This window comes from Ranitomeya variabilis, chromosome 2 (genome assembly GCF_051348905.1).
Source record: "Ranitomeya variabilis isolate aRanVar5 chromosome 2, aRanVar5.hap1, whole genome shotgun sequence".
NCBI classification, from domain to species: domain Eukaryota; kingdom Metazoa; phylum Chordata; class Amphibia; order Anura; family Dendrobatidae; genus Ranitomeya; species Ranitomeya variabilis.
The window spans coordinates 1,010,494,062-1,010,513,028 of NC_135233.1; positions in this window are offsets into that span (position 1 = coordinate 1,010,494,062).

Sequence of the window (18,967 nt, forward strand, 5' to 3'; positions counted from 1 at the left end):
TGCAAAAAGATTTAGTATAATCTGAGTTTTAGTTAAACTTATGCCTGTCTGGAATTTTTGGTCCAGTGGGTGGTCCTATCAGTGACTGACAGCTTTCTTTGTATTGCTGTTTATACAGAAGCACCTGTAAGTCATTGATAGGACCGCCCACTGGACTGAAAGCCCCAGAATGAGCAGAGATTTAAATGAGCAATACGCAGGTTATGCTGAATCTCTTCTCACAAAGCTATATATCAATCTGCTCAGCTCCTCCTGCTCTATAACAGGATACCATTTTTTTGTAAAGGTGACAGGGTCCCTTTAATGTCTGTCCAAGGAGCTTTCTCAACCCGATGATAAAAGTGCATTGCAAAATGGAGTGTGAAAGAAGCATTATTTTCTCTTCTAAAAATATCAACCACTAATCAGGAAAATCTGTTAAAACCTTAAAGAATGATCAATAGTTTGCAAAAGGAGAAAATAGCATTGTGCACCAAGTTTAACCAGACACATAACAGAAAACGGAACACAAAACTTGAACTGCTTATTTCTTATGCTAAAGTTAAAAGGGCCTCCATAAGATTTGGAACCACATAAGTAGAGCACATGGAGTTTCCCAGCAAAAATCCACATGGGGATCCTACCGATGCTTTGCGATGCCAAAATATTACAACTTTACAGGGAACCTGTCTCGTGAAAGACGCTATTAACCTGCAGGTATGGGGTTAATACATAGCTTAATGACATTCTGAACCTGCCCGACACTTAGACACCCGCTGCCAGAAGGAAATTATTAATAATAATAATAATAATAATTTTTATTTATATAGCGCCAACATATTCCACAGCACTTTACATTACAGAGGGGATTTGTACAGACAATAGACATTACAGTATAACAATAAACACAGATCAAAACAGATACCAAGAGGAAGGCGAGCTTATAAACTATGAGGAAAAAAGGGAGACACGACAGGTGGATGGTAACAATTGCTTTCATTGTTCGGACCAGCCATAGTGTAAGGATACCTTCCAGGAGCGCTTAGTCACGATGTCGCTGTGTATAGATAATAATAATAATAATGCCCCTAGCTCTGACTGACAGCTCACTCATTATTAGAGCCAGCTGTCAGTCAGTGCCGGTGGTGTGGTTAAAGCTGCCGCACTCTATACACAGAGCGGTGACTAAGCCCGCGCCGGCGCTACCCCATGACTGAACACTGAACGCTTCAGGGGGAAATAAAGTTCATTTCCTCTCGTTTGTGGTGCTCAAGCTGTGGGTGTAGGGCAGGTTCAGAACTCTATTAATATTCAGATTAGTTGTCTTATACCCATATATGCAGGTTAATAGCGTTTGTTCACGAGATAGGTTCCCTTTAATCTTAGGGCAAGATTCTTTTTGCCCTCTATCCATATTTTGCAAGCGAGAGTTTTGACGTGGTCTTTGTTGACTTTCGTCTTTCTTTGCAAGTTCATATAATCCTCGATAAAGTGGATCAGGAAAGTGTTATGCCTGTGGCTCCTGGCCCCATATCGAGAGACAAGGCTTTAGGTGTCTATGGTACAACGACAATTTATTTGCCTTTGACATAAACCATTATGGTAAGTCTAAGCGGGTCTCACAGTGGGTGATGAAGAATGAACACTTTTCAATTTCTTCCCATCTGAGTAATGACTGAGCTGTGTTTTGTGGAGTACGCTATGTGCTCTTTGATTAGTTGGGGTTATCACCCACATCAGGCACATGGGTAACCCCAAGCTTTGCTGTTGCCTCTGAACAATGTGATAGAATAGCCCTACAGTCGACCAACTAAAAGGTGCAAGAGCCCAATAACTAAAGGGAAATAATACAGAGGCTCTGATGTAATTGCATTTCTGCTATATCCTAATCCTTGACACAGTTCTGATTCATTGTAAATGGGATCAAGCAAAGTACATTCCTCTGCTTCCCAACCGCACGCGATGCTGAAGGCGCCCATCGTGCTCACAGCAAACCAAGGCAATGTCATTTACCATAACGCCGTTTGATTTACTTTCCCTCGTGAGTTGCCTAAACTGTTTTCTGTTTCATTTGCAGGGATTACCATCTGAATGTATGCAACGTCCAACCTTCCCATATCATAATCCAATTAATATAATCACATTTAGCACGTCAGGGGAATGACATTCTAAAGGTAATTTATGTATAGCAATGCCGCCCAGCCCCCTCCTGCACCTGCTGAGTGGAGGATCTTTGTTCAGCTATTCAATTATTATGCAGGATAGATTGGAAAAAAAATCCCCAGAGTGAGATTTCTATATAAATCTGTCATATAACAAAAGGAATCACTGATATCTTAGCGTTGCCGTCTCATGGAGGTCAACAGTGCACCACAAATATATCATGTAATATATATTTAATGCAGAGTACTTATTGTGTATTGGCTGGCAGACTATTATTTGGTTACATTTGGCTTACAAATTCTAACATTGGCTTGGAACTTGACTATATATGTAAGAGAATACGAACCTTGTGATGTTGCGTGATTACTTGACTGCCCTTGAAAGAACGAGAAATGGTAATCGCCTGCTTTCCCTGCTAGTCATTGGCAGTTACACTAATGGATCCTGCTGTCTAAAACTGCCTTTTTTAGCAAGAATTGGAAACTGAGGCAGGTGGATCTGTCAATTTTTCTGTCATAAGTCTCTTCATGCCTTTGTAGTGCTGCAAAGGAAATTATTGCCTAAAATTCCACAAGGCCCACCATACAAGGAAGAACACCTGAATTTAACAGCCCCCATAATCTCATAGAGTGGCTAATTCATATACTATCCTGCCCCCCCCCCCCTGACGAAGCTGATGCGAAACGCGCGTAGGGGGAGCGTGTTTACATTCATGGGCAAAAGCAACTAATGATAATATTAGCTCCTTTGCTATGTAGGCTTCTCTCTATGTGTGGTCACTGATCAGATGAACTTCCATGACATTTTGTCATAATTCACCTATGTAGTAATAGGGAATGTGCCACCCCTAGGGAGGAAAAAAATCTTTTGCACTGCCAGTTTACATCCATTTATACTTTGGCAGGGTAATTTGGCATATATGATTGCCTATGTGAATTACCATTTTTTCCATGTCTCATGCCTGTGATGGAACACTATTTTTTACTTGTGCTCCTTTGGCCAAACTCAAATAGCTCTGTTTTTTGACCTGTGATATATTGATTGTCTATCAGGATTCATTGTGTTATTAAAGGTATATCTTTCTAAGTATTTTGAATCTGTTTGGTGGTTAATTTGCTCCATATTTTTGTAGTTAATTGTTGTTTAGGAGTTCCATAGGGTACATACTCATATTGATCCTGGTTGACCAACCCAGGACTAGTTTTGTATACTATGGTATCTGTATCTGAGATAGTTTTTTTTCCTATACTTCCTGGTGTTAGACTATGTTGTTTGTGAGTTCATATTTGTATGATTGGCATTTTCATTTATCCCTTTACGTCTTCCGTTGTTAGTCTGGTTTGTATATTCTTAAATACTCTAACTCCCCACTTTCCTTGGTTGGGGAATGCACAGATAAGGGCTGATTTAGGAGCTCAGCAAGGCACGTGGCCCTGGCTTCATCAAAAGTAATCCGGGGAGCAGGGAAAGCTAGGGCACCCATAGTTGAGAGTTACGGAAGGAGACCCTAGTCCTCGGATATCCTGCAACAGTGCCATGGCATCATGTTTTCATATTCTCCATTAAGGACCTTCATCTATGAGATGAAGTGAAGGGCAGCCATAAAGAGCTGCTCATACAACAGAAGACCCATCAAGTCCATGTACTATATAAGATTTTAATGAACACTTTGTAAAATGCTAATATAATTGTGGTGGTGCTTCAAGGAAGCTCTACCACCATATCTGAGGTCTGTGTGTCCCAGCAGCAGAACACCATGTTATTAACTTATGATCTGTGGACTCTATCACAGTACCAGGCCCAGCTAGCTCAGGTCAGCAGATCCGCCGTTCAGTAGATCTAAGCTCATATGTGTGAATTGACCTTTAAATTGACATCTATGCAGGCAAAATCATGTGCAATTTGCCACCAAAAGCCAACAGGGTTAATTGTTTATTACTGCCGTATCACGGTCATGTTCTGATCCATTTCGTAATGTTACCACCTTGACAGTCATTTGATGCGACAATGCAGTTTTCAAGTCCATATTCATTATTCACTATTAATCCCTAAAGCAAAACTGGCTCAGTAGATATTTACATTTCATTAGGAGCAGGGACATCAATAAAGTGGTCACTATATACTGTGCATACTGTATATATGTACATACTCTAGTTCCATTTTAACATACACCCTCACTCGTATATACATCTACATCTCCTTTAGCAAATCTGTCTTTTATTTTCTGCTTTTTTCTTCTAATTGAATCTAATTGCCCCATTTAACTCCCTGCCTTATCAATATGTGAGGCACAGCGCCCAGTAAACACTGAAAGCTCATATCAGCAGCTTTTCTCCATCCCTAAGTAATCCTCCTAAGAATGTGACGACAAGAAAACATGATTTACATAAAGAATGGATCTTCTCCATGCCAATGTGCATGCAAATGCCAACATACTCCTCACAGGCTCTCAACTCTTCCAAATGCGTTTCACACATGATGAATGCCACAGTGGGAAGCGAGGAGAAACACTCACGCTTTTAGCAGAAGTGAAAATATTAATAATTTTTGACAGTTCAATTTTCTCCCATGATCCAAAATGCAGTCACTTATTTATCCAATTGGTCCTCGTGTTTTTGATAGAGTGATGTAGCCTGCATCAATCTGTGTGTGTGTGTTGAGCCATTCTCCGCTGCCACCCTGTTTCTGCCAGTACTGCATGCCAAGATAAAGGATAATGTCACCCAAATCTAAAAATGTGGTTCCAGAAAGAATATACTAAGTGGAACTTTGGCATGGCAAATGGGGTTTTGGCTCTTCAGTTGAAACTATACTTTTATGCCAACTAGCTGTTGCTCCTTTTGCTTCTGCTTTTAGAGGACTGTTGGAGAACTCAATGGACTTTCTTTGCTCCTTCAGATAAATCGAGTACCGGAACTCACTTGAAATCCTAATGACTTTATTTTTATGTGATATTCATTCTAAATGTATTTGATCCATTATTATATATTCTTCACCATTTTGGTTAGTGATAGTGTGACACCAACTTCTAGGTTGCATTATTGATACTTTGTCAGAAGTCCTTTGTTTTTATGGATTATATTTATCAAAAAAAAGATTATCCTTTATATATAAGGCCATAAAGCAAACAGCATAACAATCTCCAAAAAAAGGGAAGGGTTTGCAACTAAATATGTAGTATTCAGGGGCAACTTTGCCTTAGCTTATGTTTGGATTGAACCTTGTGTTTGTACAGGAATGCTGTTCGACTTAGACGAATACTTTTTGACACCGACATGCATGATAGAGAGCTTGATTAACCCCTTCATGACCTTGGGATTTTTCGTTTTTCCGTGTTCGTTTTTCACTCCCTTCCTTCCCAGAGCCATGACTTTTTTATTTTTCCGTCAATATGGCCATGTGAGGGCTTATTTTTTGCGGGACAAGTTGTACTTTTGAATGACATCATTGGTTTTAGCATGTCGTATACTAGAAAACGGGAAAAAAATTCCAAGTGCAGTGAAATTGCAAAAAAAGTGCAGTCCCACAAAGAGGGGCTTCTGACCTCGGACGTACTATCCCGTCCGAGGTCAGAAAGGGGTTAAATGACTGCATGATTTATACATGGACTGTTATGTCCACATTATCAATATAGGATTTTTATGGGAGCATCATATGAAAAGTAAATTCTTTATAGTGCCTGATAGTATTCAATGTGTACCAAGGTGGCAATGGGTGGCAGCCGTGGGCGAGTTTACTAAGCAGCTGCAGGGGTCTGGGTCTTTTCATCAGCCTCACCCATTTTGGGCGGGCATCAGCTATCCATCTTCACTCTCTTTTCCAAATGAAATGCCCATGATGGGCAGCACTGCACACAGTTTTTGCGCCATTTCGGTGATATTTGGTGCCATTACAAAGTCACTCTCAGCCGCCATCTTGGTTTTACTCATGGCTGTCACTTTTAAGGTTCTTCCGTTTGCAAAATGCAAGGCATCTGGATCGTGCCGACTACGCCAAAATGTACCAAGGTGGCACGGGGTGGCAGCCATGGGCGAGTCCACTAAGCAGCAGTCAGTGAGCCCCCCTGCACCTTACTCATGAAAAGTCAAATAACATTCCTTGTACAGCATATGTAATATGCACCACAGCACACTCTCGAGCTCTATCAAATTCCTTTCGGCTGCTATCACGTAGGCTCTGCAAATCACTTCAGAGAAGAGGTCTTTTTCCAACAGTTGAACTTTAATAAACAGCAAAGAATTGATCAAATCAACAGCATAGTTCACACAGAGTGGCATCTCCTCACTCTCCCTGTCGTTTGGACAGACCTAATTCTTCCTGACAAATTCTTCCATCTCCTGCACTTACTTTGTTCCACACGTGCTCCGGCCCACCAGTTCTACTCATGTTACAGGTCCGGCTTCCTTAGGAAAAGGTGCTAGGATAGCTCTCTCAGCTCAACCTGCCCCGGTCATAATCCCGGAATCCTCCTTGAGTTGACCTCTGATCACTGGTGGCCATCCACACTGGTCCCTATCCTGGGACTCCCCCAGCCATAGCCGCTCCATTCTTCCAGCTATATAAATCCTGTATTCTACATGCATCTTGCCTTTGAGCAAGCTTCCCGGGAACTCTTCACTAACCAGGAAGTCTTTCTCCTATATCCCCCTGCTAGGTGCCCCTCCCATCTACTTAACCCCTGTGCTGCCTGTAACTACCTGACACTCTTATGTATCCTATGCTCTATTTCTACTGTGCCCCCTCTATTCTAATTCCCTTATACTAATCTATCCCTAAACTAAAGTACAATGCAACACATTACAGTACATGACACATACATTACAGCGCACATTAATAAACAGCGGGAAACCACACCTTATCTTAGCATAAACTTTAACTGTTGTAAAGCCTTCCCTATTTTTGGAGATTGGATTATATTTATCAATAGAGTTCCTATATTGTGATAGACAACACTCTACATTCACTACATCCTCTACATCATTACACTAGATCAGCTATGGAGGTGTCTCAAGACTCGAATTGAGGACCATACACACATACATAAATCACATTTAGGTTGTTGCTACACATTAGCCTTCACACAGGATGGGTAGCTAAATATCCCTATGTGCGGCTGTAGCTGCTTCATCACAATGTATTGCAGGGGAATAAAGTCACATCGTGACTAGTGTTGAGCGATACCGTCCGATACTTGAAAGTATCGGTATCGGAAAGTATCGGCCGATACCGGCAAAGTATCGGATCTAATCCGATACCGATACCCGATACCAATACAAGTCAATGGGACTCATGTATCGGACGGTATTCCTGATGGTTCCCAGGGTCTGAAGGAGAGGAAACTCTCCTTCAGGCCCTGGGAACCATATTAATGTGTAAAATAAAGAATTAAAATAAAAAATATTGCTATACTCACCTCTCCGACGCAGCCTGGACCTTACCGAGGGAACCGGCAGCGTTCTTTGCTTAAAATGCGCGCTTTTCCTTCCTTCCGTGAATGCCTATTTCTGCATTCAGGACCTGAAATTACGTCACGGCTTGCTGTGATTGGTCGCGTCGCGGTCACATGGGCGGCACGCAACCAATCACAAGCCGCGACGTAATTTTAAAAATGTGCGCGTTTCCTGCCTCCCGTGACGTCACAGCTTGTGATTGGTCGCGTCGCCCATGTGACCGCGACGCGACCAATCACAAAGCCGGAACGTAATTTTGAAATACTGAATGCCTAGAAGGACCTGAAAATTACGTCACGGCTTGCTGTGATTGGTCGCGTCACGGCCACATGGGCGGCACGCGACCAATCAGAAGCCGTGACGTCACGGAAGGAAGGAAAAGCGCGCATTTTAAGCAAAGAACGCTGCCGGTTCCCTCAGTGAGGTCCAGGCTGCGTCGGAGAGGTGAGTATAGCAATATTTTTTATTTTAATTCTTTATTTTACACATTAATGTTGTATTTTACACATTAATGTTGTTTCGATACCGATACCCGATACCACAAAAGTATCGGATCTCGGTATCGGAATTCCGATACAGCAAATATCGGCCGATAGCTGATACTTGCGGTATCGGAATGCTCAACACTAATTGTGACCATTAGGTTACAAGCAAATCATAGAAAATCCAACTTGGTCTGACTTTTTTATTGGCTCCCCAGGAGTCATATTGTGATTTTATTAATTTTGATGTAACAGTGGTAAGTAGTGATGTTTTGCCGCATGACCTGTGTTTCGGCTGCAATTGCTATGTAGACCCAGCCTATAAGTTATAACCATATACTGCTCAAAAATAGTACAGCTCAATGCCTCTAAGAAACAGAAACAGAGACACCTGTGAGCTGCAGAAATGTCACCATGAGAGTCATGGAGGAAGAACCATAAAGGGAGAAGTCCAGAGGCTGGTGTCGTTCTTTAGTGGCCCTTTAGTGTTATTAGTATTGCTGACAATTAATTCACAAGACTGAGTCCATGTCAATATTTTGCAGCCTCTGGATGGAAGCTCTGAGAATTGCCTAATACATGATGCATCCATGGTTCTTCTTTTGATTAGCTGGGTTGGAGCAATGTCACAAGCATTTTGTGCTGCAATTTGGATGACCATGCCTGCTAATCAAAAGAAGAGCCAGGAATACTGTGAGGTATAAGGCAGTTCTCAGGTCTCCAATCCAACATCCAAGAATTCTGACGTGGCCATCAGACTAAATGGATTTGCACCAACTCTCACCACTTTTGTCAGCGAACGACTGAGTAAGTCTCAGAACTTGGGCAGCATTTTAGCTCAGAGGTTGGTCCTGTAGCTTTACAGCACTGGTACCCTGGTCTAAAAACCGACCTAGTCCAACAGCTGCAAGGAGTTTTTATATTCTCCCAGTGTTTCACAGGTTTTCTCGTATAATTGAAATACATAATAGTAGAGAATTAAGATTGTTAGCCACAATGGGGATCAATGATGATAATGTCTGTGGAAATTAATGTTGCTGTAAAAGTGAATAATATAAACAAGTGTGAATTGATAAGATGAGTTTTGTTTCACAATTCTTAGTCTATGAATGCAACTCCCTCAAGTCCAGTTTCTGATGTGCACAACAGAAATGTATGAGAAATGTGCCAGAAATGAACAGAAGATTAAATCTACAACAAGTTACTAACTGCACCTTCTTTTAAATTTTTCCCCAAACACTTTTTCACTATTCATACATGAGGTCTTACAGTTTTGGCTCCATTAATCCAAACTCTCCCTCACTGTCCACAAACCCTATCACCCTCCATACAAATATTTATCTCTCCTTCCCTTCTAGTTCCCCTCCTCATTTGTAGACCTTCTCCTAAATCTCAGACCCTTCTTTTTAAAACACAAAGCAAGCTATACACTTTCCTTTCCCCATCTACACTCCCTCTCTATCTGCTTATTCTCATTGTTGGTGATCTTGCCCAATCCTGCACTTCCATAGCTAAAACCCTCTGGTATTTCACCTCCCTAGCACTTCACAGCTACTAAAAACTACACATTAAACTTCCCAACCTACATAGTCTACAATCCTCACAAGACCTTCTTTTCTCCTCCACCCTCTTATGTTCCACACCCACTCGTCTACAAGAGTTCTCTTGAGCATCCCCCATCCTCTGGAATTTCTTGCCCCAGCATTAGGGATGAGAGAGTATATTCACAAGTATTCGGTACTCGACGAGTAATGCAGTACTCGTGGAACTCGGAACATAGCGAGTATTTCACTACTCGTTTTGCAATATTCGGATCTCCTGCCCAGTCAACGGGTGCGAGAAAAAAATGTACTCACCGATGTCCTTTGAAAAGCTGGCAATTCATATGCGGCTACAGTAAAATCACACTGACAGGTCAGAATAGAGTGGATACAATACATATATACACATAGAATAGGTGTATATATACACAGTACCTTGCGAAAGTATTCCGCCCCCTGGAACTTTTCAACCTTTTCCCACATATCATGATTCAAACAAAAAGATACCAAATGTAAATTTTTGGTGAAGAATCAACAACAAGTGGAACACAATTGTGAAGTTAAACGAAATGTATTGGTCATTTTAAATTTTTCTGGAAATTCAAAAACTGAAAAGTGGGGCGTGCAATATTATTCGGCCCCTTTACTTTCAGTGCAGCAAACTCACTCCAGAAGTTCATTGTGGATCTCTGAATGATCCAATGTTGTCCTAAATGCCTAATGATGATAAATATAATCCAGCTGTGTGTAATCAAGTCTCCGTATAAATGCACCTGCTCTGTTATAGTCTCAGGGTTCTGTTTGAAGCACAGAGAGCATCATGAAGGCCAAGGAACACAACAGGCAGGTCTGTGATGCTGTTGTAAAGAAGTTTAAAGCTGGATTTGGATACAAAATGGTTTCCAAAACTTTAAACATCCCAGGGAGCACTGTGCAAGTGATCATATTGAAATGGAAGGAGTATCATACCACTGCAAATCTACCAAGACCCGGCCGTCCCTCTAAACTTTCATCTCAAACAAGGAGAAGACTGATCCGAAATGCAGCCAAGAGGCCCATGATCACTCTGGATGAACTGCAGAGATCTACAGCTGAGGTGGGACAGTCTTTCCATAGGACAACAATCAGTCATACACTGCACAAATCTGGCCTTTATGGAAGAGTGGCAAGAAGAAAGCCATTTCTCAAAGATATCCATAAAAAGTGTTGTTTAAAGTTTGCAACAAGCCACCTGGGAGACACACCAAACATGTGGAAGAAGGTGCTGTGGTCAGATGAAACCAAAATCGAACTTTTTGGCAACAATGACAAACGATATGTTTGGCGTAAAGGCAACACAGCTCATCATCCTGAACACACCATCCCCACTGTCAAACATGGTGGTGGCAGCATCATGGTTTGGGCCTGCTATTCTTCAGCAGGGACAGGGAAGATGGTTAAAATTGATGGGAAGATGGATGGAGCCAAATACAGGACCATTCTTGAAGAAAACCTGTTGGAGTCTGCAAAAGATCTGAGACTGGGATGGAGATTTGTCTTCCAACAAGACAATGATCCCAAACATAAAGCAAAATCTACAATGGAATGGTTCACAAATAAACCTATCCAGGTGTTAGAATGGCCAAGTCAAAGTCCAGACCTCAATCCAATTGAGAATCTGTGGAAACAGCTGAAAACTGCTGTTCACAAACGATCTCCATGAAACCTCACTGAGCTTGAACTGTTTGCCAAGGAAGAATGGAAAAGAATTTCAGTCTCTTGATGTACAAAACTGATAGAGACATACCCCAAGCGACTTGCTGCTGTAATCGCAGCAAAAGGTGCTGCAACAAAGTATTAAGTTAAAGGGGCCGAATAATATTGCACGTCCCACTTTTCAGTTTTTGAATTTCCACAAAAATTTAAAATAACCAATAAATTTCGTTCAGCTTCACAAATGTGTTCCACTTGTTATTAACTCTTCACCAAAAATTTACATTTGGTATCTTTATGTTTGAAGCATGATATGTGGGAAAAGGTTGAAAAGTTCCAGGGGGCTGAATACTTTCACAAGGCACACTATATATATATATATATATATATATATATATATATATATATATATATATATATATATATATATATATATATATATATATATATATGTATATACACAGTACAGACCAAAAGTTTGGACACACCTTCTCATTTAAAGGTTTTTCTGTATTTTCATGACTATGAAAATTGTACATTCACACTGAAGGCATCAAAACTATGAAGTAACACATGTGGAATTGTATACTTAACAAAAAAGTGTGAAACAATTGAAATTATGTCTTATATTCTAGGTTCTTCAAAGTAGCCACCTTTTGCTTTGATGACTGCTTTGCACACTCTTGGCATTTTCTTGATCGGCAGTGTATCAAATACTTATTGTCCCCACTCTATATATACACATATACACTTACTCATAGCCCTGCATCTCTCCTCTGCTGTCAGGTGTGTCCCTTGTCAGTCTCCCGACAAAAACAATGCTACATGATCACTGTAGCCAAACAGTGGCCACTAATCAACTGTCAGCTGTGTATTCGGGATTCCTAGTGTTAGCTTCCTTGCTTCCTGTGTAGGACTGTGACTTTTAGATCAAGTCATACTGTGTATAATTTGTCCATTCTCGCAGTCTTAGTGCAACTGATACTGATCAAGAGTCCCCCGCTGATTGTTAATGTACGTAAAATGTCAAACATCTAAACACCCATCAGGATCGGCAAACATTTGCATGTGCGTTTCTGAATACCAATTTGAAGATTTTTTTTTAGACTAGATAAAGCTGTATTTTAGATGCGGCGCCAATCTACTATAAGGCTTCTACAAATAGATCATCAAGAAAAAAAATGAAATTGGTATATACATACAGTATCTAACACAATAATAAAAGTAAATCAGGATGATCCTTTAATTTCCCAAGTTGCATAATAAAAGAGTCAGCATGGAAGAAACAGTTTTCCACTCATAAAATTGTAATGTTTGCTTAATAGCAGGAATGAGCAATTGGAAGGGATGCTTAGTCTTTGTTTCTCTTATATTTGAAAGTGATGCACCCGCTAAGTATACAGTGAGTAGTGTAGTGTACGCGAACATGGCATAGACATTACTGGTGGCCTGGAAATCATACAGCAGGTGAGCAATAAATGATGATCTTTACTTATCATCAACTTTGTTTCCCTTCAATATGTTTTACTCGTTCACCTCTTCATCAGTATCATAAAGGACAAGGAAGGGAATTGAATTGCTTAAGGGGTTTTCTAATTTAAAAAACCCATATACATAAAACCTTATAGTGATTGGTGCATTAATAGAAGGGATCTTCCATTTTAGGATAGAACTGGTATTTTGGAAAAAGTAAAGCGCATCTCTTTCATTGGGGGACTTGTCCTGCATTGTATAATCAGATCAACATATGTCCAATTGTGCTACGGGCACTTCATCATAGTGAAACAACATTTCCCATATCAGGTAATGTATAGGACAAAGAAGAGATCCCAAACATTATAATAAAAAGTCAGTTTTTATTAATTATGCCATAAAAGCAGTATAATAAAAAATCAATAATAAAAAAAAAAGGCAAAATGCCGACTTTTTTTATTATACTGCTTTTATGGCGTAATTAATAAAAATTAACTTTTTATTACAATGGTTGGGATCTCTTTTTTGTCCTATACATTACCTGATATGGGATATGTTGTTTCTGCATTGTATAATGCAGACTACCTATTTGTTTTAATAGTTATTGTGCAGTGCTTCATTTTCCCTGCAGTGATGCTGCAAAAAACTTGAACATCTACTGCTAGGCATTATAAAGGAAAGTAGCAGAACTGGAAGATTTAAAAAATACAAGTACAGAATCCTAAGGACCTGATTCTTAGAACCTATAGCCAATAAAAACAGGAGACTGAGGTAGCCCTCCAGAAAAATATACTCTTTGGTCTGGTTCATAATGGTGTTTTGTCAGTTCACTGCCATAAAAAAAGCTTTACATTTCTCAGCATTTTTGTGGAACTCAAAACTTTGTGATTTTTGGCATTTTTATGCCAGTGTTGGCCAGATCTGCAAAAATGGGAGGGACATGGATACCTTAGTCCACCCATTTAATTCAAGAAAATTTACACCACTTAATGGCTTACATTTTGCCAGAAATGTGCTCTAGTCAGTGATTAGCAAGTTTGTAAATGACTTGTTTTTTCTATCTGTTATCACTCTCCTGAAATAAGAGTTTTTTTCTTTAGTAGTATAAAGCTGGTTTCCATGGAGCTCGGCTACTAGTGCTTGCCCAGACTGACTCTATCTGAGAGTGTAGAGTAGTGATTCTTGCTCTAGTGAGCTTAACTCCTAACATACCAGACAACTCTCTCCAACCCAATGCAGCAGTTATTTGTTCACCTACCTTCCCTAGCCTTTCAGCTCTTGACTGTTGTAAATCTTGCAAAATCCCCAATCAGCAGTGTTGTAGTAATGTAGATCCCAAAAAGACATACATGTTTGATCCCCCATTTGATAATGTCCCCCATTATGGCTCTTTCTTATAATAATCTCCCCCATCCTTAGCCTCTTCCAGTAATAATGTCCCTATCATGCTATAACAATTTCTCCCATCCTGTACCACTTCCTTGTATATTGTATCCTTTCCTGATATTATGTCCCCCATCCTGGCTTAATGTCACCCATCATGGCTTAATGCCACCCATCCTGGTATAATGTCACTCATTCTGGTATAATCTCGCATATCCTGGGACTCTTCCAGTAATAATTTCACTATCCTCGCCTCTTCCAGTCCCCCATCCTAGGCACCATACTATAACATTTTCCCCCATCCTGGACCACTTCCTGGTACAATGTATGCCTCCCTGATATAATGTCCTCATTATGAGATAATATCCCCCATTGTGGAATAGTGTCCCCATTCTGGTATAATGTCCCCATTCGGGTATAATGCCCCCTATCCTGGTATATTGTCTCCATTGCGGAATAATGTCCCCATCCTGGTATAATGTCCCCAGGATGGGGACACATCACTGGAACACTGATGTCAGCTGCCAACCTATGATTAGCTGGCAGCGCACGTTGCTACGCAGGGAACCCACGAGTTTTTGTACCGCAATACATTTCACGTTAATGTGCATCTGAGGACCATGATCGTTATGCACAATGTATAGTGTGCACAGGGAGCTGAAAATCAGTGGTGCGGGTGGGATTATACACAGTTTAGCATTAATTTATGAGCACTGCTATATCTACAACAGAGAAAACAAACATATTACCAAAACTACAGTAAGCAGTCCAGTAAGTGACACATTGGTGAAATCAGGCTCTCAGCGCCTACATTATGCTGTTCTCAGATTACATAGCAAAAACCTACTGACAGATTCACTTTAATGAATTAGATGCATCATATCTAGCGGTGCGGGTCATTAAGACCTGTGGAGATCAGACTGAAAGAATCCATTGTGTCTTTCTCCTGAGACATCTGGCTTATTTCAGGAAACTTAAGCAAAGTTGACATTTCCTTTTATGGACGCATTCCTTCTTGATAGTGTAACCTTTTACCTACATACTAGAAGCTGAACCTTATCTCTAGTATAGACTGTTATTGTAAAAGGATGTGAAATATGAGCGCTTGTACGCATGTCTGTAAAATGTTTAACTTTTTGCTATAAAAAGGAGGGGGTAGAGCCCAGTGAGTCAGACGTGCTCCTGGGCTTCCCCTGTATATGATCACACAACCTTTTGTGCTGCGTGTCATTTCACTCGGATCCCTACCTCTAGTAAGCCAGGGACTGAGAAGGACTCAACATTACTTTGGCGCACCGAACAGGGACCTGAGGTGAGAGTATTTGCTCGAGATTTACCTGCGGATACGGACAACGGAGATCTGGGATAATGGACGGCAAATGAACTGAAAAACCTGGCCAGGTAAGAGACATTATTAGTTCTCTTTTATCTGCCCTGTATTATCCGAAAGATCTCTATGAGCCGTGTCACGCTGGGTTAGTCTAGTAGTGAGTAGATACCTATAAAACTCAGGTTACCATATTGTATAGATTTATGAGTCCTGTCCCTGGCAGTGTGTGAACAGTGTGAAGGTTGTGGTATGTTGTGAAAGAAGAGCAAAAGTGCGTAGAAAAATAAGCCAAAATAGTTGGGGTATAAGCCTTATACACGGAAGTCAGCCTAACTGGGTCATGTGGTTGCGTCCTTCTGGGAGACCTCCGCCCATGCTTGACTCTCATTAAGTGCTTAACCTCCTTCATTTCTGGATAAGGTTTGATAGAATGAGCCCAGGACGCGGTTTCATGAGCCTGGGACAAGTATGCTAACTGACACAGAAAGTTTTGTGATCTGTATGGTGTTGCTGGGTCTGTTTGCGTGCATAATAGCACTTAAGTACGTCCTGCATATTAGAAGAAATGGAGCAGACAAGCCTTTCAATATTTTAGCTCCCTAGGAGAGAAGGCAACGAGACATCACCATAGAGTAAGTGATTGTCCAAACGTCACCTGGGGTAGAAATAGCTAATATTGAAAAAGAAAAATGGGAAATAAACAGACAAAAACCGTCTTAGGACAAGTGGAAGCAGCAGATATCATACAGGAAAGATGTGGAAAGACAGTCAGAAGGCAGATTAGAAGGGTAAGAGAAAAATTGGGAATTTCAGAAGCACTTATGTTCAGTACAGAATGGGAAAAACTGAGTAAAGAACGAGGTGGAATTATCAAAGACAATGGGTGGGAAGAAATCATACATTGTATGATAGAGGTCTCAAAAACAGCTAAAGAGGAGAATTGGAAGTACGATCCAGACACTTCCAAATGGATCATGGGGAAGGGAAAAAGTTGTGACATAATCCCGCCACCTTACCTAGATCCAAAAGCCCAATCATTTGTACCATCTGGAAGAGCAGAAGGAGGAAAACAATTTCCAGCCTTGTATCCCAATCTTGGTGGGGTAGGAGGATGGGAATGTTCACACTGTGGACAACAAAATCCAGATTGGAGAAATGATTGCCTAGCCTGTGGTACACCTAGATATGGCGCTGTACTTGCCCCTGTTAGGGTAGTACCAAGACCCTTTAGGGAACCTGGTGCTGACGGGGTAATGAACACCAGATATCATCAGACCAGACAATACTTTCCTTGGTCCCCTGCTGAGGGTATGTCACTCTTGCATAATGCACCGGATCCCACTCAATACCCCATAAGGTTTGCGCAGTATATACAACAAATCATGCAGACTCATGCTGGGGTCTGGGCGGACGGGGAAGAATTATGTAGAATGAAAATGTCCCCCGGACTTTTTCAGGAATTATTGACACACCTACAGCCCAATAGACCAGTGGCAGAAGGGGGTGCCTTACAGACAGAAGCATCAGGTACCCAGTTCACAGAGGCATTAATAATTTTCATGAGAGGAAAACAGAGGGAAAGGGGGTCTACAGGTGTGATTATGCAGAAATTTGGGCAAAGTATTGAAGAATATAGTCAAGAACTAGAAAATAGCTTTAGGGATGAAGGATTGGATTTGACTGATGCTTCAGTAAGGAGACTTTTTACAAAACAATTAATAGAGGGGCTAGATCCGAAAATCAGAGAAAAATTTAAATCCTCTACTCCAGATTGGAGAACAATTGAACAACCAAATATTGTGAAACAACGATGTTTAGGAATAGCCATGGATATGAGAGAGAATCGTAAGCCTGTTAGAATAGCACAAGCTAATACAGGAGGAAGAGTGAGACACAATTTTCCTTGCCACTACTGTAAAAAGCCAGGACATTTTCAGAGAGAATGCAGGAAAAAGTTGGCAGATATAAAGTCAGGCAAATTTGTTCCCAGAAATAACCCTCCCCAAACGGACAACCAGCAGAAATCTACCATCATAGATGGTTCCATACCAGATTCAGATTGACTCGATGTGTTACAAACTTCCCTACCAGCTAGAAGACCTATGATACAGGTGAATGTGGGGGGGAGAGAGATTCCATTTTTGATAGATACAGGTGCAACTTCCTCAATTTTGAATCAAGATTTTCTTCCGAATCCGGAAGATATTTCAGAACAAACAACTTTTGCTGAGGGTTATGATGGGGTAATTCGAACACTGCCATATACTGTGCCCCTAGAGGTCTCATTAGGACCTAAATGTTTTGCATCCAGATTTTTGTATGCCAGAGATGCCCCAACATGTCTGTTAGGAACTGATGTCCTAAAGAAATTAGAAGCTAACATCAATTTTAGGGAAGATGGCACAGTTATGCTGACTATCCCTGATGATGCAGAATCATTAGAACAATATGTCAGAATTCAGGCTTTTGAGGATTATACTGAAGAAAAAGAGTACACCACAGATCTAGACCTCTCAATGATCCCAGAAACACTGTGGGCACAGGGTGACACTGATGTGGGATTATTGCATATCTCTCCTGTAAAATTATCTGTGCAACCAGGAACTGTTCTCCCACAGCTCAGACAATACCCTGTGAGTGCCCAGCAGGAATTAGCAATTACAAAACAGATAGAGGGATATAGAGAGAAAGGAGTTTTGGTAGAGATACAATCACCTGCTAACACTCCTCTGTATCCAGTCAAGAAGAGAACTCTTGATAAGGGTTCTATGCCCAAATATCGTATGGTACATGATCTAAGAGAAATAAACAAAGTTCTAGATCCAATCACCCCAGTTGTACCCAATCCTCATACGTTACTATCACAGATACCAGCCAGTTCTCAAGTGTTTACTGTAATAGATCTTTCAAATGCATTTTTCTCGGTTCCTTTACACCAAGATAGTTGGCATTTGTTTGCATTTACATTTAAGGGCAAACAGTTGGCGTGGACACGCCTTCCACAGGGAATGATACACTCCCCTACTCTTTATTCAAATGCCCTACAAACAGTTCTTCAAAGGTTTGAACCTGAACCACAGGTAGTAATTTTGCAGTATGTGGATGACATACTACTTTGCTGCCCAGATCTAGAAACTGCAGAAAGGTCCACTGTGAGTTTACTATGTTTTCTAGAAAAAGAAGGGTGTAAAGTGAATAGACAAAAGCTACAAGTTTGTCAGATCAAAGTGGTCTTTCTAGGTCATTGCATTTCTCAAGGTAAAAAGCATCTTACACCTCAAAGAACTGAAGCAATAAGACAGATGAATGAGCCTAGAAATCATAAACAGCTACGAGCATTTTTAGGAATAGTGTCTCATTGTAGACAATGGATTATACATGCCAGTCAACTAATGCAACCACTGTATGACTGTGTAAAAAGTGAACCTTATTTGTTGACAAAAGAAGGTCAGATTTCGTTCCAACAATTAAAAG